The sequence below is a fragment of the Somniosus microcephalus genome, unplaced genomic scaffold (genome assembly GCF_052327205.1).
Source record: "Somniosus microcephalus isolate GS21.2 unplaced genomic scaffold, FLI_Smic_1.0 unresolved_chr2, whole genome shotgun sequence".
Taxonomy (NCBI): domain Eukaryota; kingdom Metazoa; phylum Chordata; class Chondrichthyes; order Squaliformes; family Somniosidae; genus Somniosus; species Somniosus microcephalus.
This window is the reverse complement of record NW_028225180.1, coordinates 52,132,157-52,138,595: the sequence shown is the minus strand read 5'-3', so window position 1 is coordinate 52,138,595 and position 6,439 is coordinate 52,132,157. Positions and strand designations below refer to the sequence as shown.

The following is a 6,439-nucleotide window of genomic DNA, read 5'->3' as shown; positions in this document are numbered from 1 at the left end:
GCTTGCTCGCTGTTTCTGCCTGACGAATGTTACGATGTCCAGACAGCTGAGCTGCATTAGATGATTGGCGTTTGGACCTCGCAGAATTTAACCAGAGTAAGCACGAAGCCCAATTTTCAGTAAGCTTCGAGCCCATGTCTTTGAGCTCATGCTCCACTTATGCAGCACACTTGGCGAATGTTTCTGGCATTAGATCATTTTATCCCGCAGAGTAGACAATGGGAAGAAAAATCGGGAGGTACTAATGAAAGGCGGCTCAACTGCATCATCAATAACAAAAACTTGCATTTATATAGCGCCTTTAATGTAACAATTATTAAACAACATTTTACACCTTAAAGCATCAGGAGTTATTATGACAGGTGATCAAAAGATTGGTCAAAGATGTAGGTTTTAAGCAGCATGTTAAGGATGGAGAATGAGGCAGATAATTGCACAGATTTAGGGAGAATTTGCCGTGGTTTAAGGCCTAGGCGTCTGAAGGCACGGCAACCAACGTTGGAGCATTACAACCAGGGTTGCACAAGAGGCCAGAATTGGAGCAACCCCGATATTTCTGAGGGTTGTAGGGCTGGAAAATTTACGGAGATAGGGAGGGGCGAGGCCTCGGAGCGATTAGAAAACAAGGATGATAATTTTCAAAAAGAGATATTGCCGGACCAGGAGTCAGTGTAGGTCAGAGGGCTCGGGGGTGTTGTGTGAACCGGACCTGCTGCGAGTTAAGCACCGTCAGAATTATGGATAAGCAGAAGTTTACCGAGGGTACACGGTTGAAGGCCGGTCAGGAGAGCAATGGAATAGTCCAGGCATGAGGTAATAAAAGCAGGATGAGGGGTTGAAGACCTGTTTTAGGCCTCTATGTTTAGCTGCAAAACTATCACACAAAGACAGAAGTAGATGTGTGCGACTGAATGTTGCGCTGTGAATATGGAAATTACTCTTTGCGATATTAGCAGACTAAATCTAAATTGTAATATTTACAATAGACCCCCTCCGTTCCATTTAAATGGTGGTTTTGAGCTTTATATCATGAACGGCAGGCGAAGTTACTTGAAATGAGTGAAATAACCATTCCGATACCAAAACTGTACTGCAAAAGATTGGAGAGAAAGACTGGGCTAATGTTAACCTTCTTTAAATGGAGAGTAAAATCGGGCAGAGTTTAACACGAGTGGGAGACCAGAACCCGCTCATTTACGGCTCGACCGGTTTGGTTAAATTACCCCTCCTGGTGTCTTACCAAATACTTTCATAAAGAACGCCAGTGCCATGTTACTCCTTGTGAATCACTTTGCTGATCGCTGGGAGATTCCTACCAAATTACCCAACACCGTTCCATTTCCACAACCCGCCTGAAGAGCCCATTCATTTCCCTGTAGATTCCTGTCTCTCTGGGAGCTGGAGGTCACCAAATGTGATCTTGGAGGAAGAATGCAACCTGTGACATTCCTCTTCTTTAGCGGAGGTGTTAACCAAATTACAATGGAGATAACATTTTCCAATCAGGCGTCTGCTGAGTGCAAGGCCTCTCCCCAGGCTTTCAGTCCAGAACTGGTAATCATCTCCATTAACTCATAGTCCTGTACAGCACGCGATATTGGATACAGGGATATGGGCAGAACATGTGCACCAGCTACCGTCTGCATTTCCTATTCCATAGATCAGTTTGTTTAGGCACACAGAGTAGAAATGTCCCAGATTCTGGAATGGCTTAGAATTCGTTGGGAGGGGAATAGGAAATTGATTACCGCTCTTGCAGGCAATTTTAACCTAATCTGGCGGTCTGTAAACTGACGGATTCGGTTGATCGTGGGTTTTAAACCACGCCTGACTTTACTCTCATTGAATTCAACGGACAGGAATATAAAGGATGGTGAGGATGTAAAACTGGCTTTCCACCCGATCCTGTCAGTTTCCCACACGGTCTGTTATGTTAAAATTACCTCAGTGTGAGGTGTGTGTGGCGGGGGGTGGGGGCGGGGGGAAGCCCAGGTCCAGGTAAGAGTGAACAATCTCCGGACAGGCTGAGGAATGTAGAGTTGACACCCACCCGATTGCCCGACTGATTGCCGCCACCAACAATAATGAAGATCATCAGAGGTGAAAGGTGAGGCGGGGGATGGCGGGGTTTGGGGGAAATTGACAGGAGGTGTAGGAAGAAAGTAAGATCGTCTTAGGTCAGGAAAGTAATAGCCCCGGTAGTTTTTTTCAATAGTTTTAGCAACACCTGCATTACTGCATCAAAAATCAACAAGGTTGTTCATTACAGAAAGAACAACGAATCAGAGCTGGAATATGTTGTATTCCAGGGTGATTTGTTCCCACTATAAACCGTTGTGACACGTCTGACATTTCTCTTTATTCTGTTAATTTATGAGCTGGTTTTTCAGGTAAGGCTCTTAGTTTAACACGTGTTGCTCGATAGGTAAAAAAATGACATCAATCATGAATTGGACTTAGACGCCACTTCAACAAATAGTCTTCTTGCTAAATCATAGAATCACAGAATGAAACAGCACAGAAAGAGGCCATTCGGCCCATTGTGCCTGTGCTGACTCTCTGAAAGAACGATCTAATTACACCCACTCCCCTGCTCTTTCCCCATAGCCCAGCAAACTTTTCCGTTTTAGTTTTATATCCACTTCATTTTTGAAAATTACTATTGAATCTGCTTCCACTGCCATTTCAGGCAGTGCAATACAGTTCACAACAACTCGCTGCATAAATGCATTTCTCCTCACATCCCCTCTTGCACTTTTGCCAATTACATTACATCTGTATCCTTCAGTTATTGACTCTTCGACCAGTGGAAATAGCTTCTCCTAATTTATTCTATCAAAATGCCTCATAAATTTGAACACCTCAAATTAATCTCCCCTTATCCTGCCCTGCTCTAAGGAGAACAATCCCAGCTTCTATAGGCTGTCGACATAACTGAAACCCCTCATCCCTGCTAAAATTCTAGTAAATCTCCTCTGCACCATCTCCAAGTTCCTTATATCCTTCCTAAAGTGTGCAGTCTAGAATTGTACACAATGCTCCAGTTGAGGCCTAATCAATGATTTACAGAGATTTAGCATAACTCCCGTGCTTTTGTACGCTGTGCCTCTATTTACAAAGAAAAATTTCCCGTATGCTAATTAAGAGCATTCTCAGATTCTCCTGCCACCTGCAAAGCTGTGTGTCCCTCAACCCCCAGGTCTCTTGGTTCCTGCACCCCCTTTCAAATTTTTCTATTTAGTTTATAAAGATTCTCATTCTTCATTTAAAAATGCATCATTGCGTACGTTAAATTTCAACTGTAATGTGTCCCATTGTACGATCAACATTTGTATCATTGATAACAATTCTATAATGGTGGTGGCATCAAACTGTTGTAGGTTGGACCTTGGGGTTGTTGTTTGAGAATTGTTCTCCTGATCTGTAGGCTCATGGGAAGGCTGTGGAAGAAAATATAATTGTTGGAAAACAGTAAATAAACAAGAAAATATGCAATCAAACAAACTGAGGTAAACAATGGTGATTTCCTCCACGTAATGTCTGAAATTCCTCAATAAATGAGAATCGCGGCATACGTTATAATGGGCTAGAATTTACTGTAACAATAATGGTGAGGCTAATGGAACTCGCTGTTATTTATTCACAATTCGGTCAGCTACTTCGATAGCTGCTTCGCAGTTCAATGCGAAAACCTGGAGTTGTTGTCCGAGTTCCACCGCTATTCGTCAATTTGCTCGAAAATGTCATCTCGCTGTCTGGCTCCCCATTCAAATGTACTGAACTGTGTAAATTTCCTGTGCTTGCATGGTAGAGAGGGATTAATTTCACCGCAGAAAGCTAGGAATTGTCCATATCAGTATAAGTAGCATTTTAAAAAGGGTTAATTTTTAATTACTGACAAATAACCTTTCCAGCACGGATAATTAACTTTTACGAATGTGGAATCTCATTCCTACGCATTTTATTTGTTGATGGAGATTATTTTTAAAATTAAAAATTGAAAACTAATACTTTATCTTTCTTTCTCTCTATTTTCGCTCTCTCTGAATCCAATCTTTCTTTCCCTTTCTTTATGTTGCTTTCAATACCTGATTTGACATTGAATAAGCTATTCTAACTTACACTTCCTGTTTCAGAATCTGCATTGTTCAGATTAAAATCCTTCACTATGATTGGTGAAAGGGGATACAGAGTTGTTCTGTTCTGTTGCTTGGTCTGTTCATACAGGCCCCAGATGCCCTGTAGAGGGCACTGCAACGTTGGGATCTGTTACTGCAACTTCAAGGACAAAAGTTAATAGGAATTAAACAGACATCTTCATCCTCAATGATGGCAGAACACAGCACACGAGTGCAAAAGACAAGTCAGAAGCATTTGCAACTATCTTTAGCCAGAACTGTCAAGTGGATGAAACATATCGGCCTCCTAAATGAGTTCCCCAGCAGCACAGAAGCTAATATTCAGCCAATTCAATTCACTCCACGTGATATCAAGAAACAGCTGAACACACTGGTTGCAGCAAATGCTATAGGCCCCGACAGCATCCTGGCTGTCTTGCTGAAGACTGGGGCTCCAGAACTAGCTGCCCCTCTAACCAAGCTGTCCCAGTACAGCTACAAACCTGGCATCTATCCGACAATGTGGAAAACTGCCCAGTTACGTCCTGTCCACAAAAAGCAGGATAAATCCAATCGGAACAATTACAGCCCCATAAACCTACTCTCAATCATCAGCAAATTGATGGAAGGTGTCGTTGACAGTACTAACAAGTGGCACTTTCTCACCAATAACCTGCTCACCGAGATGCAATTTCTGTTCTGCCAGGACCACTCGGCTCCAGACCTCATTACAGCCTTGGTCCAAACATGAACAAATGTGAGGTAAGAGTGACTGCCTGTGACACCCAGGCAGCATTTGAGCGAGTGTGGCATCAAGAAGCCCAAGCAGTATTGAAATCAATGGGAATCAGGAGGGAAATCTCCACTGGCTGGAGTCATATCGAGCACAAAGGAAGATGGCTGTGGTTGTTGGAGGTCAAACATCTCTTCCCCAGGACATCGCTGCAGCAGAACCTCAAGACAGAGTCCTGGGCCCAACCATCTCTAGCTGGTTCATCAATGAACTTCCCACCATCATACGGTCAGAAGTGGGGTGTTCACTGATGATTGCGCTGTGTTCAATCCATTCACAACTCCTCAGATAAATCATTTCTCCATGCCCGCATGCAGCAAGACCTGTATGACATATAGGCTTGTTCTGATAAGTGGCAACTGACATTCGTGCCACACAAGTACCAGGCAATGAATATCTCCAACAAGCGAGAGTCTAACGATCGACACTTGACATTCAACGGCATTACCATCACCGAATCCCCCACCATCAACTTCCTGGGGCTCACCACTGACCAGAAACTTAACTGGTCCAGCCACTTAAATACCGTGGCTACAAGATCAGGTCAGGGGCTGGGAATTCTGCGGCGAGTGTCTCACCTCCTGACTCCAGAAATCCTTTCCACATTGCAAGGCACAAGTGAGGAGTGTGATGGAATAATCTCTACTTGCCTGGATGAGTGCAGCTCCAACAACACTCAAGAATCTCGATACCATCCAGGACAAAGCAGCTCCGTTGGCTGGCAGCACATCCAGCACATTAAACAATCACCCCTCCAGCATCGGCGCACCGCCGCTGCAGTGTGTACCATCTACAAGATGCACTGCAGCAACTCACTAAGCTTGTTCAGCAGCACCTCCCAAACCAGCGACCTGTGCCACTTCGACAGACAAGGGTAGCAGGCGCATGGGAACACCATCACCTGCAAGTTCCCCTTCAAGTTACACACCATCCTGACTTGGAAGTATATCGGCCGTTCCTTCATCATTGCTGGTTCAAAATCCTGGAACTCCGTCCCTATCAACTCTAAGGGACTGCCTGCACCACGCATACTGCAGCGGTTCAAAAGGCGGCTCACCAGCACCTTCTCAAAGGGCAACTAGGGATGGGCAATAAATGCTGGCCTTGCCAGTGACGCCCACATCCCAGGAACGAATAAAAATATGTTAAAGAATGACGGTCTTGGTTCGTCCGCTGGCAACAGTAAATCCTGACGCAATGTATTTCATTGCAATACCTTTGGGAGGTAAAAACCAAATTCTAATTTCTTAGAGTCAATATTTAGCAGAGCCCGAAATATTCTTTGGTAATTTGGTCTTGTAACTACAAACCTTATTGATCTATATTTTGGAATGGTTCCACAACTACTTGCCTACGAAAATGGAAGCGACAATTGATATCAACAGTGCCAACATTGCCAGAAGTTGGAAAACGTTGACGAGACTGCAACGGTATATCTGTGGATCAGTGGCAAGAACATGTTTTGGGCAATCTGAAATAAGACAACTTCAGGCATCGAGAACTGTCGTAGATACAGCGACAGCACAAT

At 44.0% G+C, this 6,439-nt stretch overlaps 1 protein-coding gene across 1 annotated transcript in view; it reads right to left on the bottom strand.

The window, feature by feature from the left end:
* Positions 1 to 287: 287 nt before the first annotated feature.
* The window catches only part of LOC147092641 (uncharacterized), a 28,965-nt gene continuing 22,813 nt past the window's right edge, over positions 288 to 6,439 (bottom strand). Inside the window, exon 7 of the mRNA XM_085975972.1 lies at positions 288 to 3,440. The gene's annotated coding sequence lies outside the window, so the exon portion shown is untranslated. The remainder of the gene's footprint in view (positions 3,441 to 6,439) is intronic.